Source organism: Misgurnus anguillicaudatus, unplaced genomic scaffold (genome assembly GCF_027580225.2).
Source record: "Misgurnus anguillicaudatus unplaced genomic scaffold, ASM2758022v2 HiC_scaffold_34, whole genome shotgun sequence".
Taxonomy (NCBI): domain Eukaryota; kingdom Metazoa; phylum Chordata; class Actinopteri; order Cypriniformes; family Cobitidae; genus Misgurnus; species Misgurnus anguillicaudatus.
Genome location: NW_027395284.1, coordinates 4,732,063 through 4,752,639, shown reverse-complemented (window position 1 = coordinate 4,752,639; position 20,577 = coordinate 4,732,063). Strand labels below are relative to the sequence as shown.

Genomic DNA, 20,577 nt, shown 5'->3' with positions numbered 1-20,577 from the left:
CCACAGAGCAAAGTGGAGCAAACTGTAACGTTAGAGCTGTAACAAAAAGATATGATGTGTTACTGGCTGACATTTTGAAAGCATTCTGTTTATTATATGATGCATTCGGGAAATACTTGTCGAATAAGATTTTCAGAAAAAGTCAAATGTAACTTTTGTCAGAATTGGGTTTTTATTAAGTTATTATTCTAACATCTTGTCTACAGAAAATCTCTGAAAATATATTTAGTGAGGAAATAGCGATTTATAGTGACAAGGTAACAAGCCTGCCTCTTTAAAGGAACAGTATGTAAGAAATTTATATAAATGAATCATAAAATGGCCCTGATATGTCACTAGACATTAAGAACTCATTTTCATTTCAAATACTTATATCACTCACAACAGTGGTCTGGCCAGGATATTGTCAATTAAAAAGTGGAGTTGCAGCCCTCAACTGATGTTTATGTTGTCATTTTGTGTATTGGCCACCAGTTCTGTGATTGCAGTACCACTTTTAGCCACAAGTTTGTGATTGCAATACCAGTTTTGGCCACAATCCTACATACTGTTCCTTTAATGTTTAACTCGGACCGGCGGCGGTGTAACACGTTATTTCACGCAAAGTTTTTTTTTTACAAAGTTAGCTGCTCACTTTAAGGATTAACATGATCGCCGCAATTTGAGCAATCCTGTTGATGCCAGTGTCCTACACGATGTTATAATGGAATATTTTACATCCAGAGATGAAGGATCAGATGACAGACGAGAAGATAAAGGTACCTGTCATGCTATTACGTGAATGCGGAGCCCATTCTCCTTTTGTGCATTGATTTGAGGTGTTTTGGAAACTTATATTGCATGTAATGCATCTGAAGTGGTGGAAATAATATGCCATACAAAATGTATCTGACAACTTATTGGGCGTGTAAAACGCTTTAAAGAAGATATGCTTTGCTTTTGCTGATATACCGTAATGATAACAATAAGTGCGGCAATCATTTTCATTCATCTGATAATAAGATGAGCCCGGGTCTGAACGATATTTGGCCGCAGTTACAACTGCAATGCATATATCCAGTTAAATATGAGGTTTCTTGGTTTCACTTCTGTTGAGGAGTTGGTTACTACAGTCTGCTGTGTTGAATATTAAGTTTACGGCGTGTCGAGTCCTGTCTGTTTATGTTGATATTCTTATATCCAACTTTTCACATTTGAAAAAGACGCAAATACAGATTAATGATTGATATATAAAACTGTACTTTTTCACGTGCACAGCTAACGTTAATCTACGAGTCAGCCTTGCCAAACAGTCGAACTTAATACTTCTCTCCACCGCTAACTGAACAGATAAACACAGAGATAAACGACCATATGCTGGGACCGCAAGACCGCGCTGGCAAGTTGTCTTTGTCCATTTTGTTAAAAATAGTTTCATTGTTACCACACTTTCAACAAATATAAACTCACCAAAACCGTCATAATTTAGTTAAAACAACCCTATATTCATTAATAAAGGTGTAAAGCGAGTTAAAGCAGCGGTAGGCATCTGTGTAATGTTAGCTTACTTTCTGAGGGAGATTAAAACTTTGTTGGCGACCATTTTCTCTCTTATTGCACGTTTAAAACAATATGACAAATTCATGAAACAGAAAATATACCAAACTTACCGAACTGCCAGAAATCAATCGTCCTCCTTCAGCTGCAGCCAGGAGTTGTGCTGTCCCTCTGTGTAATTTGACGTTGGCGCACTTGATTACACTAACACTGTATTATTGCATGGCATATTACAGCAATGGCTACAGCAAGGTTACATCAAGACCAAAATATACTGTAAAATGTTCCCGCTCAAACAAATTTACCCAGAATGCACTATGAACTGCAGTACTTTACTGTAATGTACACATACAGTATAGTACTGTGGATTTTTACAGTAATGTACTGCTAAATCTACAGCGACATCTAACAGTGTACGCAAATGTTATTTTCATTATGATGTATAACTGCATGGGTTTGTTTAAATTAGCCGTTTTAGGTAGATGTGAATGAGGCTTCACTTTTAAAAAGAAGATCTCTTTGGATTTGAAACTTACATTTTTGCTAATTTACAGATCTTTTATATGCACAGGCATCATTTAACACTCTAAAAACAAGGAAACATGAAATCGGGTCATATGACTCCTTTAAAAACTTGGTTGCAGTCTGGAGCCGTTGGTGCCCCCCTATTGGCTGGTGCCCCAGGGCATTAATTTATCTATGGATAATCTGACCCTAGTTACAGTAATAGAGATTTAACAGTATTTGCCAAGTGTGTTGTTATACACAATAAACATGTAACCAGATGTCCTGGATGTTTTTTTTTTTGTTTTTTTTTTTTGATGTAGCGTCTAATGAATTCTCTGTAGTGTTTTTATATATTGACTGGTTGTGTGTATCATCTGTTTGATTTTGCCAGAGGTTCTGTAAATGTAGTTTGAAAATTTGATGTTCAAGGTTTAAAGAAAGTGGGCAATAGTAAAAAAAAAAAAACGTGTTTTACAATTGCGAATTGATTGTCATGCCATGTCATGTGGTACACAGACACACACACACACACACACGCGCGCACACACATACAATACAATCAATTAAACATAAATGAGCAAAACATTTATAAAAACATTCTGACTCACTAAATACACAAGAGAACATACAGTAAAGTCTTGTAATGAAATCTTTCTCTACCTCCTCAAAAAAATACTAATTTACATTTTTTTTACCTCAATACATTTTTAGTTGGTCAATCGCTCTCATTTTAGATTCTCAAGATCATCCCTCTTTTCTTACAAGTTATTCCTGTAATGCTAACATCTTTTATTCAATACTGATCATATGGACAGACTCAGATAAATTCATCATTCTTACCTTCAGCTCAACATTAAGTTTGTTCACAATCGTCTAAAGCGTCTGAATAAATTCTGTTCATGAGAGTTTGTGGGATCAAGCAGAAACTAATTTTACTTTCACTTATGATCTCAAACACCTGAAGTGCTCACACGGCTCTTCCCATCATTCTGATTAGCAGAAATAATTTTCTCTTCTTGTGTGGACTAAAATCATTAAGGTTTTAGGGTTTATACGGTTTAATAGGAAGTTGTGTTTTAGATCTGGGTGGTCATAAGAAAAGTTTATAAACCTGCGGTGTTCATTCAGAAAGTGTCAGGGTTAAAGATGTGAAGGGTTTCCCATTCCTCCTCATCCCATAATACAGACGTCTGAAGAGGAAATACACACGCACCCTACAAATGATAAATAATCTCAACATCAGACTTTTAGAACAATGAGATAAATGTGAACGTTTATCATCACAATAAAGTGATATGACCACAGATGTTTGATATGTCCCATAGTACTGAATGATTATTAGTGAATTTACATTATACCGCAGTTTAAAATGACACTCCAAAGTAATTCAACAATAACTTGGTACACAAAAAAATACATTGGAACATCATCATATATCTCCAGAAAGTATCATATATGTGTAAATGGTATAATATGTCATATTTTGTAATTCTTTAATAATTTGACCTTCTTGATGAAATATCCATTTAAGTTTACATCACAGCTGTATGTATATGGGGCACTCGTTGGTTCTACATTAGCCAGTCTATGGGTTGCATGGATCGCAGCGTCTGTATAAGTTAAGTTTTTCCTATCCTCTTCACCAATCACTCTGTCAATCTCCTCCTGAACCTGATCTACAAACACAGCACCATAAAAACAGAAGCCGACCAACACAACCACTTTTTTGGTCCAAAGTACACAGTGAACTACGGGCCAAAGTACTTTACCATCTGATGAAGATTAACAGACATTATAAGCATTTAATGTAATGACAGACACAGGTGTGTCAAAGCACAATAAAGCTATGCTTAACCTTGCTGAGAAACAATAGAAACCATCATAGAAATTATAATGGATTTAATGGTTATAATGAGAACAGTACTGGTTTAATGGAAACTGAAATGGTCTCTGGTGATCGCTAATGAGAATGTGTTGGGTTATCTGAAAAATGGTACACCATTCAATCTTACTGTAATAAGACCCAGAACACACCATATAAATATATTCATGAGCTTCACATGATCTGTAACTGTATATTGATATCACACATGAAGATGAAGTCTTGTAAATGCTCTGTTTCTGATTGAATGATTAAATGTTTTGCTCAGTGGTGATTGACAGGTAAGTGGGCGGTCCTTCACTGCCTCACTCATCAGGACAGATTTATATTTACAGCCGCAATGAAGTGGTACGGAGTCTTCCTCTGTATGTGATTTTTGGGATTTAATTATAAAACTTCTTTTCCATATTTACACGTGAGATTCTGTGACATGAATCTTTACCCCAGTGCAGATGTAAATGTGGTCTCAGTTGTTCAGGTCACAAATGTGTTCATGATTCAGAGCATTCAATGTAACTTAAGACTTTAACCCCTGTGAAATTATTTTATAAGTTCCTTGGAAACATTATTGTGTCTGATATCTTATCAGTCAGATTGTCTGATTCTGTGTTGAGACTTAGATGTGCTCTTTTGACATCCAACTTTAAAAGATTTTAAAGATTAAAATAAAAGATTAGACGCAGAGAACAGATGATAAAAAGCAAAAGCAGAATTAAAACACAGATCAACACAGCTGTGCTGTAATCCTGAAGGAGTGCAATTTTCAGACAACAACACCCAAAGACAAGTCAGTGGAGGTTTTTGTGGGACAAAGTGGAGATATAATCTGATACAAGCATTGAATTGAGGTGTGGCTGATACATTAAAAGACCAGTAAAACTGACATCAGTTCATACCCTTACAAAAAAGAAGTATACTTCAAGTTCATTTTATAAAGTATGCTTAAGTAATGTTGGAGTTTAGTTTTAAGTATACTTTATATAGTAATTGTACTAACATTTAATTCAATTTTATTTATATAGCGCTTTTCACCATTGGTAATTGTTTCAAAGCAGCGTTACATTAAAAGAAGCAGGGGAAACATAGAAAAATTGACAGATAATATAAGTACCAAAATACAGCGGCTATGAATAAACTTTACAAGCGAGCGTATTAATAATTTCTCGTATACAAGAGGGTGCTAAGTTAAGCCAATGTCGGCTGACTCCCCGGGGTTGAAAAACCCTCTAGGAGAAAAACCTCAGGGATGAACAAAAAGCCCTAGGAGAAAAAAACCCTTGGGAGATATATATATATATTTATTTATTGATGTTATATATATATATATATATATATATATATATATATATATATATATATATATATATATATATATATTTGTATGGGATGTAAACGGTATGTAAACAAATAAGGAGATTTAACGGGTTCCGGCAGTGGTCGTTGGTCAGGCATCGCCTGGGCATCACGTTGAAGGACGGCCAGTAGATCAGTGGTGTGTTGACCTCCACGGCAGCCGGAACTGGTTCTGTTTGTCTCAATGTCCTCGGGGTTGAGGATGAGACAGGGAGAGAGAAACAAAATCCTATTAGCGTAGGGGCCGTTCGCATGTAATGCAAGTGTCACACAGTGTTATGTTTTAATATCTGCTCGGTTCCAGACAGGATAGCTATAGGGGGCATTAGTATAATACCCAGACGAGTTATGTGAAAAAAGTCTTAAGTTTAGATTTAAAGTGATCAACTGTGTCTGATTCACGAACAGTTGGCAAATCATTCCAGAGCTTAGGGGCTAAGTAGGAAAAGCATCTACCGCCTTTAGACACTTTTGATATTCTAGGGATAGTTAAGAGACCAGAATTTTGCGACCGCAATGTATGTGGTGAATTGTATTCTGATATTAATTCTCTAAGATACGAAGGTGCTAGGCCATTTTAGGCTTTGTAGATGATAATAGGATTTTAAATTGTATGCGATATTTGACTGGTAGCCAGTGTAAAGATGCCAAAATTGGGCTTATGTGGTCATACTTCTTAGTTGGTGTAAGCACTCTTGCAGCAGCGTTTTGAACTAGCTGAAGCCTGTTTACCTGATTTGCATGGTATCCCCTGAGTAACAAGTTACAATAGTCTATTCTAGAGGTCATAAAAGCGTGGATAAGCTTCTCTGCATCTGATGCAGACAGCATATGACGTACTTTTGAGATATTTCTAAGATGGAAGAATGCTGTGCGGCAGATGTTGGAGATATGACTATCGAAGGATAAACTGCTGTTGAACACCACACCTAAGTTCTTAATCTTGGAAGATGGCACCACAGTGCAGCCATCTATGGGCAACTTGTTATCTGACATATTTTGTTTTGAGCGATTTGGTTCGATAATAAGTATCTCTGTCTTATTGGAGTTGAGCATAAGGAAGTTATGTGCCATCCAGTCAGTTATATCGCTAATACAATCTATTAGTTTACAGAGCTGCTGTGTTTCGCTAAGATGAGAGGAACATCTATGTTCTAGTAGTATACTTGTAAGTTTATGTCACGGAGTGACATTGAGGGTGGAACCAAAAATGGTGGAGAGAGGTTCCACCCGGACCGTGATTTGCAAACACGATTTTTGACCATAACTAAGAGCTACCAGATTGTGTTGTGTGCCACCAGAGTGAGAGTAAAGCCCCAGCCAACTGTGAAGTACTTACCTTTGTCCATAGCCCAGAATTACCAGAGTGTGTTGTATGCCACCAAAGTGAAAGTAAAGACCCAGTCCTCTGTGAAGTACTTACCTCTGCCTATAGCTACGAGCTACCAGATTGTGCTTTGTGCTACAAGAGTGAGAGTAAAGCCCCAGCCACCTGTGAAGTGCTTACCTGTGTCCCTAGCCAAGAGCTACCAGAATGTGTTGTACGCCACCAGAGTGAAAGGCAGTACTTACCTGTGTTTTCACCGCAGCTCGAGTGACTTCCCTCTTGCAGTACTTACCTGTGCCTCCATCTAGGGAACCAGTGGAACACTCAAACCAGTGACCTCCCGTATTTCCACCCAACGGGCGGGGTTGAGCCCGGCAGTCAGGAGAGCTGTTCCCCCGACCGCCGGACGAGTAGGAACATCCCTGTTGGACCAACTGGGGTTGTGCACGTACAGATTCAGGTATCGATACTTGCTCCCTTAAATACTCACCCTCTGTTCTCCTTACGCCCAGGAAAAGGCAAGAGCCTTTTGAGGGATTGGTGCCCTGCAACCAGAAAACATAAAAGCCAGTGAATGAACTGTTAACGTCGCAAAGAAAGGAGAGGAAACGAGAAAGGACCCCCCTGAGACCTACTTGCGACTGAGTCACGGAGACTCAAGATTTTGTCCTCCAATACATTGGATTTTAGCTTCCCTTTCCCCCTTCCCTTATTCTTTTATATAAATTAATAAAGCTTGTTTTAATTATACATACCTCCTCTCATGTGTCTGGTCATTGGGGGGTTCTTGGGACCTCCTCGAGGTGGAAACTAGGAAGGGCGTGACTCGCAACATCTGTGGTCCGCTCCGACCTGTGACAGTCGGCAGGGCATCCACCTCGGGTTGAGCGACCAAGGTCCCCCAATGGCCGACAACGAGTTACCAGAGGCCCCACCCAATGTCATGCCAGTGTTAAGGGGAAACCCCTGGGTTCAGAAGTACGGCGGAGCAGAGTCTGAAGTACGCCTGTCCGAATGGAAAGCCCAAATTGAATACTTGGCAGGACTCCAAGGGCTGAGTGCGGCACAACGGTTACAATTTGTGCTAAATTCACTAAAGGGAGAAGCCCGGCGCGAAGTTCAGGCCGCCCCAGAAGCCGTCCGAGCCACTGCCTAAACCATCTTCCAGTTCCTGACCGTGCAATATGGCAATACCACCCCAGTTGCTGTCCTCCGAGCCCAGTTCTTCAATTGCAAACAAGGCCCCCGTCAACCCATTAGAGCTTTTGCGCTGAGACTACGAGAGCAGTTCACACGATTACAGGGACGCCAAGATCATGGTCTGGGAGACAGAGAGACCTTGCTGAGGGACCAATTTTTACTGGGGTTGAGAGAAGGCCCCGTACATCAGAGCCTAAGAGTACAGTTTCTGAGAGATCCCTAGCTCACATTCGAAGACCTTAAGAAGGAGGCGGTGGCTCTGGAGATCGATCAGGCCAAGGAAAAGGACCCCCCGGTGTGTGCGGCCGTAAGTGGGTCTGCGGCGGTGGCCCCAGAAGTGACAGACTGGAAACAGGCTCTGAAGTTGGAACTCCTGAAGGATGTCTGCGACCAAATGACAGAACTGTCTAAAACGCTCTAGAAGAGCTACGCCTCGGACATTCAAGGAATGAGGTAAGGCCTGCCCCCCGAGAACGGGTGTATTGGGATGGAGGCCGAGATCCAGGAAGACAACCCAACCGGCCTAACCGGCCTCGGTTCGAGTGGGATGAGCAGGGGAGGCCAATATGTAACCGTTGTGGCGAACCGGGCCATTACAGTCAACAGTGCGGTCCCCGAAGAGCTTCAGAGAGGGGGTTTTTAGGTCGACCGGCCACAGTGGGTCATGTGGTCGGGACCCCCTTAGATGACCCGTCTGAGGGAGCTGACTCCAGGAACAGGATGATCTGGTATAGCCCAGTGGTGGAGGTCCAAGTGTGCGGCGTCAAGATCAAATGCCTCATCGACACGGGCTCACAAGTCACCCTGTTCTTCTAAAGTCTGTCTCAAGAATTGTTTGGAAAGCAAGATGTACACGGAACGGAGGCCCCCTGGTTCACCCTGAAAGGAGCAAATGGACTGGACATCCCTTATATTGGCTACAGGCTGGCGGACTTGGAGATCCATGGAGTGGTAGTGCCCCAAAAAAGGAGTGATTATCGTCCAAGACCATTGTTTGGGCACTCACAGAGCCCTCCTAGGTATTAACGTCCTCTCAGAGTGCTGGGAGGAACTATTTCGGGCAAGGCCTGTTCAGAAGATACCGCCGGCCCAACGACCAGATTGGGAACGTGTTGTGGCTGACTGTCGCTGGGTCCGGAGGGACCGGGAAGAAATTGGTCAAGTAGCGTGCCGCTTCGCATTGTCTGTACCAGCCAGGAGCGAGGCCATAGTGTGGGCGAGGGTTCCTCAACGAGAAGATGGGCCCGAAGACTGGGTGTTGGTAGAACCTCACGTGGATTGTCAGCAGGTAGAGGTGGCTCGAGGTCTGATATGATTGGAATAAACACCGACCATCTAATTGAAATGAGTGAGATGGATGAAAAACAAAAGAATGTAAAAAGAAAACGTAATGTTTCACAGAAAGGATCTCTGTACAAAAAGTGTGAAAAGAGTTTCAGAAAAGATGGACACCCTGCTGATCACAAGAGGACTCACGGCGAGGAGAAGACATTCAGATGTCAACACTGTGAAAAGAGTTTTGGAACAAATGGTAACCTTAAAGTACATGTGAGGATTCACACCGGAGAGAAACCGTTCACATGTAAACAGTGTGAAAAGTGTTTTACCACAGGCGGTAACCTTAATGAACACATGAAAACTCACACGGGAGAGAAACAGTTCACATGCAATCTGTGTGGAAAGAGTTTCACAAGTTAGCATAACCTTAAGATGCACACAAGAGTTCACACTGGAGAGAAACCATTCACATGTCATCTGTGTAAAAATAATTTCAAACATAAAGGTCACCTTACAGTACACATGCGAATTCACACAGGATAGAAACCATTCGCATGTAATCATTGTGGAAATCGTTTCAGACTGAAGTGTATCCTTAAAAAACACATGAGAATTCACACCGGTGAAAAAACATTAACATGTCATGAGTGTGGAATGAGTTTCAGAATGAAAGGTCATCTTGATGCACACATGACAGTTCACAATGGAGAGAAACCATTAACATGCCGACACTGTGGAAAGAGTTTTAAAAGAAAATCTTCACTTAATGCACACATGAGGATTCACACTGGAGAGAAACCTTTCATTTGTTAACAGTATGGACATAATTTTACACGGGACAAAGCTCTCAGAAATCACCAGCACAGATTTCATTCTAGAGAAAAGCATTTCACCGATCAGTGCAGTAAAGAGTTTACTTTGGCATAGAGATACACACGGCACTTCAAATGTGAGTTTTTCACAGCACACACTTTTGAAAGCTCACAAGAAGATAAACGTCGACGTGAGAGCACACTTGAGAAAAAAACTTCATTATAGAGAAAACACAAGTGACACAATGAACAAACATCTCTTACACTGTCAGCTGTGTTGATCTTCAGAGAAGTTTCTGCATTCATCTACAAAGTATTTTTTTCTTTGACTTTTAAAACTCACACTAGATCATTATGATTGTTTTTAATCAGTATTGTACCTTATCATAGATTCTCTACAAGTGATCAAACTTTTCTCATCAAAGCAATACAGTGATATTTGGTTACACTCTTTTTATTGGTCTACATTTTTGTAAATTTGTTTTCATTTGTAGTAAACACATTTTTTTATGGCCAGTGGCTGAAATGTCTAATAAAACAATAAAAACATAGAAATCAGAATCACAGTAAAACATGTACTGTATTTTTTTATAAGAACGATGTCTAGTTCTGACAAGTTAACAAATAGAATTTGAGAATACGGGTGATTCTCGCGAAATTAGACTTATGAGGTGTCATGAAACATTTTGATAAAAGAAGTAAATGCAAAGTAAGAGCATCAAAATAATAAGCATACAGTTATATACATTTTTTGGAATTGGAAGCATTTCCGGGGAAGACCTGACCTGCTAAAGAGAGATGGCCTCAATCCGTCTCCGGAAGGAAGTGCTATACTCTCTAGAAATCTGACCAATAGTCTTACTTTTGATATTGTCTGACTATCCAGGGCCCAGGTCAGGAAACAGACAGATCGGCTTACCCATCAGTCTGAGGCTGTTTACACTTGGTATTAAGATGTGTTTTCATCGATCGGATCACAAGTGGACGAGAGAGACACATTACGTTTACACCTGGTATTTAAATCCGTCTCTTTTGTCCACTTTTGACCGCTTCTGTGCTGAATACTGTGAGGGGACGGTCCGTGAGACGGTGGGCGAGTCTCTCTGCTGTCATTCAAACGCGAGCGGGAGTAATTATGAGTTTATATGGACGCAAACTAATATTTTATCGGAGTCCGCTGCTTGTTTAGCAAGTATACATGCTGCACAGTGTTTTGTACATTTATATGTTGGAGCTTTCTGTGAATTTTCAGTGCAATTGATGAAATAGGATCGCGCAACTTTCACGCTTTCAAAACGAAACTACGGAGAACACCCGCAGTAGATTTATCAATGAAAGGCTAAAAATAGCACTGTTCACCGAATGTTCACGCCAGAAGTAAAAAAAAGACGTAAAACTTGTGTTTAATACCTCAGATTAGATAAATGGGCGGAGAGAATGCGGTCGCGTGTGGCTGTTCAAACACAATCAACCACATATGCGTTCCGCAACTCCAAAGCGATCCGATCGAAAGTGGTTTCGACTACCTCTGGATGTAATTGAAAGTGGTCGAAAGTGGACGCGTTCAAACCGTTTTGAACACTGTTTACACCTGGCATTAACGTCGTCCACTTGTGATCCAATCAACGAAAACGCATGTTAATGCCAAGTGTAAACAGCCTCTCTGTTAGCTGTCTTGACATGTCAAGATCACATATATCCCAGCACATAGAGCCTTTTTTACCAGAGTACCAACACATCTCGACTGTGTCTGTTCCTCGAACAAATAAATACAGAGCACTGTTTACCTCGTCTCGTACAAATCTTATTAACATAAAATTAGAACACAATACATTAACAGATTAAACTCAAATGTTAAAATTCTGCCTTCTTAACATTAGATCGCTTTAGGGCTGTCAACGAATATTCTAAATTCGAATATATATTCGAATAGTGTGACGAGTCCCTCGTTACTTCCACTAAGACCGGTCAGTGGGCGTGGCTTGAGGGCACGTCAACAGAATTGCTTACACCTGTTCCCTCTCTATAAAGTCTCAATGGTGTTTGTTGTGGGGCTGTTCTCCTGCTTGTTTGGTTTTGTTTAGTTTAACTTATTTTGTTTTTATAATTGGGTTACTTGGTTCTGTCTGACACTTAAACCATCCGTGTGTTTGACAGGGTCAGTATTGGGTTTGTTTATTCCTTATTTTATGTTTTATACTTACATTAATAAATATCTTTTGTTGCAACGTACCAACCTGACTATGTCCTCCTTTACATTTGTCACAGCTTTGAGGCGGTCGTAACAAACGTGGGGGCTCGTCCTTAAATTTAGTGATTTGTTTGGTAAAATATTATTGATTTGATGATTGATTCGTTAAATTGATATTTTTGTTCGTTTCTTTGGTAGTGTTTAATATTTCGTATTACAAATTTTGGAGGATATAATGGTTGGTTTGTTTATTTTGGTTGCTTTGCGGGAGTTCAGCTTCGGTAAGTGTTGGCTACTCTTTGTTTACATTTAGAGGTGAAGTTTATTATTGGATTTGCTTTTCCCTTGTGAGGCTTAGCGGGGTGTCCTTAACGGGATACTCCGATCTTTTTTATTTTAGTTTGTTTTTTTTTTGTACGGTGAAAGCAGTCAGAGCAGTTGTCTCAGGAACACGTCCGTGTTTTGTGATAGTGACTTGTTAATCGGTTGCTATTGCAAACACTGGTTTATGGTGTATAAGAACCCACTGCAAGTAACTGTATGAAGATTAGGGTTGAGTTTAGGTAGTTTTGAATTTCAGTTAGAGGGAATTGCTTGTCCAAAATCTACTCCTCAAAAAATGTTTTGAAAATTAAGTAGCCAATTTATTTGTGTTTACCATGACCTCAAAAATTGAAGAGTTTATTAGTGCTCCATCTGAAACTTTGTTAAATAATTTGACTAAGGATCAATTGGTAGAACTTGCGGGTCACTTTGAAATTAATTTGGTAAGTCAAGATAAACGTTTAAAAGATAACATCAAACTCTTGATAAAAACTGAGTTAATTGAATGTGGAATTTTAGACCCTCAGTCCCTAGAAGGTGCTTCAGATTTCACTGATGCGTCTGCAATGTCATCTTTAACATTTGAGCAACAAAAACAACTCTTGTTAATTCAAAATGACATGAAAGCGAAAATTTTAGAAGCGCAAAATCGTGTGGAAATGTCTAAACTTCAGTTACAACAACAGCAAATTGATCTTGAACGTTGTCGTTTAGATCTGATAAGAGAAGGAAAACTTGTTGCAATGGGAGATGTAGATCGTGATTTGACTTTGAGTAAGTTTGATGTAGTGACTACAATGAGATTGATCCCCAAGTTTGATGAGAAAGATGTTGAACGCTTCTTTCTATTGTTTGAGCGCGTGGCAGATGCGAGAAGTTGGCCTGGTGAAGAACGAACGCTTATGTTGCAGTCTGTTTTTACAGGTAAAGCTCAAGAATCATATGCGTCTCTTAGTGTAGAAGATGCTAAGGATTATTCGACTGTTAAAGATGCAGTGTTGAGAGCATAAGAATTGGTTCCAGAGGCCTAGAGACAAAAATTTAGGTCCTGGAAGAAAATTGAAAGTCAAACTCATGTTGAGTTTGTACATGATATTTCGGTTCATTTCAATCGTTGGTGTGCAGCCTCTGACGTGAAGACAGTAGACGTTATGAAGGAGTTGATGTTGCTTGAACAGTTTAAAAACTCTGTTTCACAACGTGTAGCAACGTACATTAGTGAGAGAAAACCCGACACTGCATATGAGGCAGCTGTTACGGCTGATGATTTTTTTCTGATTCATAAAACCTCTTTTTGTTACAAAAATGTGGGAGAAAATGTTCAGAAACAGTCTTATGATCTTAGCAGGTCTCTAAAATTGTGCATACTTCATCTGATAGGCCGCGTAATTTCGCCGGTGGAGAGAAAGACAGGGAAAATCGGTGCAATTATTGCCGTGCGTTTGGTCACTGGAAGAATCAATGTCCATCCTTAAAAGCAAAAGATGCTGCTAAATTGAAATTTAAGTCTTCAGTGAAACCTGTTGCTCTGACTGTGACTTCTTCAGAAGTTAATATGCAAAGGAATTGCTCATCTGGTGTTTCAACCTTTTCTCCATTTGTTACAGATGGTTTGTGAGATTGCTTAACTCTACCAAGACTGTACCAGTCAAAATTCTCTGTGATACTGAATCAGCAGAAACTTTTGTCTTAGAATCTGTTTTATCTTTTTCAGATGATTCATACACTGGAAACAATGTGTTGATCAGGGGTATTGGATTAAATGTGATGTCTGTTCCCTTGCACAAAATTGTCTTGTGTTCTGATTTGATCCAGGGAGAGGTGGAGGTTGCAGTGCGTTCCTGTTTGCCTGTGGAAGGAGTGCAGGTAGTCTTGGGAAATGATTTGGCAGGTGACCGAGTTTGGCAAAATGTTTCACCAAATTTGGTGGTTATGCCATCTGCCTCGACTGAGTCAAGTGATGAAAACCTTACTTGTTTCTCGGATGTGTCTCCGTCGTGCGTGATTACAAGGTCTATGAGTAAAACACAACCTGAAGATAAGTCGGAAACTAAAAGGTCGGTGACTAAAATGCTAGAAATTCCTTCTCTCCTTATGCTGGGTACACACCAAAAGATAATCGGGCTGATTTTGGGCCGATTTCCCCCCTTCCGACAATCCTAGCTATGTCCAGAGTATCGCGATGGTTTTACAGATTATCTTATCAGATTGTCCCTTCGTGTGAGTTGTGTTAAGAGTGTCCAAACCTGCTCGGAAGAACGTCGGAGCCGCGCCGATCGCGAATCGTAAATATTCAACATGTTGAATATTTACGATCAGAAATCCCGATGTGTGTGGGGAATCCCGAGGACAAACGCGAGCACGCTATTGAGATTATCACGTGAAACGAAACCATATCCAATCAGAAAGCCAGATGAGGGAAGACGGAAGCAGTAATGGCACGGCACAAAGGCCGCTTCTCATTTCCAGGCTGCATAAACGTCATCAAGACTGTCTCAGAATATTAACAGTTATAAAATTGACTATTATTCCTAGTTTATCGTATATTGTTGTAATATACTTATGACTTTCGAATGTAATGCTCAGTTAACTTGAATAAACCAGGTTTCATGACCTATGCAGCCTGCATATGCGACCTCCGCAGGCTACAGCCTTCGGATTGAGAAACGGCCAAAGTGAAGTTGATGTGGACAGCAGAGATGGAGGATCAGCTTCTTGATTTGTGGCAACAGCACGAATGTTTATACAACGTGTCTTGTAAAAATTATTCCAAGCACTATAATTGAAATGTCTTCCTGCATATTGTCCGCCATTCTGAAGTCTCGCGATATTTTGTGGGATTTCCTGTGTTCACAGTCGAGACTCTGGTTAAAAATCTGTTTGTGTGTGGTGTGCTGTCTTTGACACATAATGGCACACCACACACTATAGGAGCAAAACGGTTAAATCTAGGATTTTTTATCCTCATGTTTGTGGTCTATCACATTTTTAAAATCTTATAAGATGTAAAAAATCTTTTGGTGTGTACCCAGCATTACGGTGTCACAGGAAGATTTAATTAAAGAACAAAAAACTGACGTGACTCTCAGTGAGTTATTTGACCGCGTTGTCTCAAGTGATATAATCGCTAATCTCCTTTCTGGATATTATCTAGATGAAGATGTGCTGGTACGAAAATGGGTACCACATGGAGAATTTGTACTTGGCGATCCTATGCAACAAATTGTTGTACCTCAGTCTCTCCGTCAGGTTGTCTTACGCACGGCCCATGATACTTCAGGGCATTTGGGCATAAGAAAGACATACAAGTTACTGTTAAAACGTTTCTTTTGGCCAAAGTTGAAACGTGATATATCAAAGTATGTTAAGTCTTGTCAAACGTGTCAACTGACAGGTAAACCGAATCAGACTTTAAAACCTGCCCAGTTGTATCCAATTCCTGCAATTGGCCAACCATTTGAACATCTTATTGTGGACTGCGTGGGGCCATTGCCACGATCGAAAGCTGGAAATGAATATTTACTTACTGTCATGTATCAAGCGACTAGATATCCGGCTGTGTATCCGTTACGTTCTCTGACTGCAAAGTTAGTTTTAAAGGCACTGACTCAGTTCATTTCCATATTTGGGATACCAAGGATAATCCAGTCTGATCAGGGGAGTAACTTCACTTCAAAATTGTTCAGTCAAGTGTTGCAACAGCTTAATATTCAACACAATCTTTCCAGTGCTTATCATGCCCAAAGCCAAGGAGCACTGGAAAGATTTCACCAGACCTTAAAATCTTTACTGAGATCATATTGTGTTCAAATGGACAAGGATTGGGAATCTGGGTTACCTTGGCTAATGATGTCTGCTGGTGAAGCTGCTCAGGAGAGTACTGGATTTAGTTCAAATGATCTTGTATTTGGTCATGACGTGCGCCGTCCATTGTCTGTTTTGTCTGCAGACTGGAAAAAGTTTGATCCACCTAAAAACATTCTGTCGTATGTGAGTGATTTTCGCAGACGAATCTTTGAAGCGTGTCAATTGGCAAAAGCATCTTTGAAAAAAGCTCAAGGTCGGATGAAGCGACTATTTGACCGTTGTACAGAGTTGCGCTCGTTTCAATCGGGTGATCAGGTTCTTGCCTTACTGCCTATTGTTGGATCGCCTTTCCAGGCAAAATTTGCAGGTCCATACACTGTTGCTAAAAAAATCTCTGACCTTAATTATTTAATTAAGACGCCATATCGGTTGAAGAAAACTAGAATGTGTCATGTAAATTTGTTAAAGCCTTTTTATGGTTCTGAGGATTGTCTTGACACTAAAAATGAAGACAAAGTTGATGTACCTGATTCTTTTATTAAACCTGTGTTGCTTACAGGTCATCCTGCCGGAAATGGTGATACTCATCCTGCCGGAAATGGTGATTCTGAATTGCTCACCACATCGGTTTTAACAAATGAAAATCATGATGAGATTGATCCGGGAGATTCCATCCTTCAGGGTCGGCTACACAATTCTAAAGCATTAAACGCTTTACATGAACGATTTATTCATTTAACTGAAAGGCAACGCACAGATTTGATTAATGTGATTTCTGAATACGTTACATTATTTCCTGATACTCCGTCTCGAACAAGTCTGATTGAACACGACATTGATGTCGGAGAGTCCGCTCCAATTCGGCAGCGTTATTATCGAGTATCTGTAAATAAGAAAAAATACTTGGAGAATGAAATTGACTACATGCTGGAAAATGATATCGCTGAACCGTCTTTTTCTAGTTGGTCGTCCCCATCATTGTTGGTAAATAAGTTGGATGGATCGTTCAGATTCTGCACAGATTACCGGAAGGTAAATGCTATCACAAAACCTGATTCATTTCCACTACCTCGAATTGAAGACTGTATTGATCAGGTAGGAAACGCTGAGTTTGTTAGTAAGTTTGATCTGCTTAAAGACTACTGGCAAGTGCCTTTAACTGAAAGAGCTCGAGAAATTTCAGCTTTCATTGTGCCATCTGGTTTATATTCGTATAAAGTCATGAGTTTTGGATTATGAAACGCCCCGCTACCTTCCAGCGTCTAATGAATCGAGTCATTTCTGGTTTAAAAGGATGCGCTATGTATTTGGATGATGTCGTCGTGTTTAGTAAAACCTAGGAAGAGCACATTATTCAGATTAGAGCACTATTTGATCGATTGGTGAAAGCAAATTTAACTGTTAATTTGGAGAAATGTGAATTTGCCAAGGCCACAGTAATTTATTTGGGAAAAGTGGTAGGGCAGGGTCAAGTGCGTCCTGTCCGTGCAAAAGTAGATGTCATCAATAACTACCCTACACCCACTACCAAGAAAGAACTCATGCGGTTTCTTGGAATGGTAGGGTTTTATCGTTGTTTTTGTAGACATTTTTCTACAGTGGTGGCCCCCCTGACAAATTTATTGCGGGGAGGAATAAACTTTTGCTGGACTTCAAATTGTCAGCAAGCATTTGAGAGGGAAAATGACAGATAGTACAACATAATACACATAATACACAATATATATATATATATATGTATATGTATATGTATATATATATATATATATATATATATATATATATATATATATATATATATACATATATACATATATATATATATATATAATACATATACATATATACATATTGTGTATTATGTGTATTATGTTGTACTATCTGTCATTTTTCTGTGCTTTTACTGCTTCTATTAATGTAAAGCTGCTTTGAAACAATTGAGTATTGTGAAAAGCGCTATATAAATAAAATTGAATTGAAAAATTGAATATATATATATATATATATATATATATATATATATATATACATATATATATATATATATACATATATATATATATATACATATATATATATATATACATATATATATATATATATACATATATATATATATATATATATAATATATATATATATATATATATATATATACATATATATATATATATACATATATATATATATATATATATATATATATATATATATATATATATATATATATATATATATATATATATACATATATATATATATATATATATATATATATATATATATATATATATATATATATATATAAATTGCATCTCTGTAATAAACAGCTAAACTCTTAATTACACTATACATTCAAAAATTTTGTTTAAGTTATTTCCCTTACGCATAGATACTGTACAGTATATGCAGTACTAATTTTTAGTAACTTTTACATGTGTCTGAAATGATGAAAAGAAATCACGGTAACACTTTACAATAAGGTTCATTAGTTAACATTAGTTTGCTACATTAGTTCACATGAACTAATAATGAACTGCACTTATACAGCATTTATTAATCTTTGTTAATGTTAATTTCAACAAATACTTTATTAAAATCTTGTCAACATTAGTTAATGCACTCTGAACGAACATGAACAAGCAATTAAAGCTTAAATTTGTATTAACTAACATTAACAAAGATGAATAAATACTGTAACAAATGTATTGCTCATGGTTTGTTCAAGTTAGTTAATACATTAATGTTAACTAATGAACCTTATTGTAAAGTGTTACCGAAATCACAATGCGTTTAAAGACAATTCATGAACAATCTATTAAATAGAATGACAATTTACACAAGTTGATTGTACATTTGTTTTGTACAGGTATTAAAATTTAAGCATATATTTTATAAATTAAAGTCACTGTGTGCTTAATGGCAAAAGGGTATTGAACATTGAGAAGAAAAAAAAACGCAAACAGTCATTCCACAGCCTGCGATGTCAATGTCTTACACATATTATGTTCATATTGTCCATTATAAAGTTGATACTTTCAGATTTGAGAAGATCACGAGAGCCGTTGAACACTATGGTTGGTGTGGGACCTTTGGGTTCCTGTAAAACAAACATTTCACCTTTTAAGTGCTTTTTACCAATTAACAGAAGCCATCAAATAGACTTAAAATTATCCCATAATAACACAAATAAAGTATGACAACTAGGCAAGCGACACTCAAGAACCAACAAGACTCATAATAATTGATGTGGAGCTGTATGCTATTTAAGGGTAAACAGAGTAATATTTTTATATTTGCATTGAATGTTACTTTAAATAAAGTGCCTCAAATACTAACTAAATTCCAGAAGACTATACTTACCCTATTTACACAGTCAAGAAAGCTGGGATTTTCTTGAAATAATGCTTGCAATAACATAAGTGCAGCATTCCTCACCACCTACAAAGATACAAATTATTGTACATTAGGTACAGATATCAATTACAGGGACATTTTACTCAAAAAAAGAAAACTCATTCACTCACTCATTATTTCAAACGTTCACAGCTTTCTTTCTTCAGCAGAACACTAACACAAAAAAGATTTTGAAGAATGTCTGTAACCAAACAACTCTGCTAGCAATTTAATGGACACAAAACCAATGCAGGTCAATGGGCACCATTGTTGTTCGATTACCATACTTTTTCAAAATATCTTCTGTTGTGTTCTGCTGAAGAAAGTGACGACAATTTTAATTTGTGGGTAAACTTTAACTCTTTCTCAGCCAGCGTCTCTTAATTAACAAGTTTACTCTTCAATGGCAAGGAAAAAGTTTATACTAACATTATTTTCATATTTTCACTTTTACAATTTATAGGTGCTAGAACCTTTACATTGACAATGCAAATAAAAGCTACTTTACACTGGACAAAGAACAAGCACCTTCTGTGGTTTCCTCTCCAATGAGATTGGCGTAGAGATGTTTTTTACTCCTTCCACTCCTGATGATGCTTGTGGCCATTTTATTTAGAGATGTTTCCATGTTCTTCACCAAGTCTTTTCCAAACCTCATTGTCATTCCATGCAGCATCTTAAAACACAAAATCTTTATATATCCACTTTCAGACAAACAAGTTCCTTAAAGTCTACATTAACTTGAGGTTTCAATTGACTAGTGATGTATTTTTTTTTTTCAAAATTAGTGTGAAAAATACAGAATTTAAATTAAGTCCTCAAACACTTTACAGTCTTTAATGCTAAATTCTAAATGAAATACATACAGTAAGAATTATCATTAAAGCTACAAAACACAGATTTCTTTTATTTTGCTCTTTGGTGAACATTAGTGACAGAAGTCAGGTTTACAAGGTCCTTTTAA

The 20,577-nt window shown here is 38.3% G+C and overlaps 2 long non-coding RNA genes across 2 annotated transcripts in view; one reads left to right on the top strand and one right to left on the bottom strand.

Annotated features, from left to right (window-relative positions):
• LOC141363413 (uncharacterized) overlaps positions 1–20,577 on the top strand; it is a 418,471-nt gene that overhangs the window by 66,343 nt on the left and 331,551 nt on the right. The gene's annotated exons all lie outside the window — the stretch shown is intronic.
• On the bottom strand, positions 18,522–20,190 carry LOC141363414 (uncharacterized). Its single transcript, XR_012368919.1, has 3 exons — positions 20,142–20,190; positions 19,581–19,658; positions 18,522–19,317 (listed from the first exon to the last, which is right to left on the bottom strand). It is a non-coding gene; the product is annotated as an uncharacterized lncRNA (long non-coding RNA).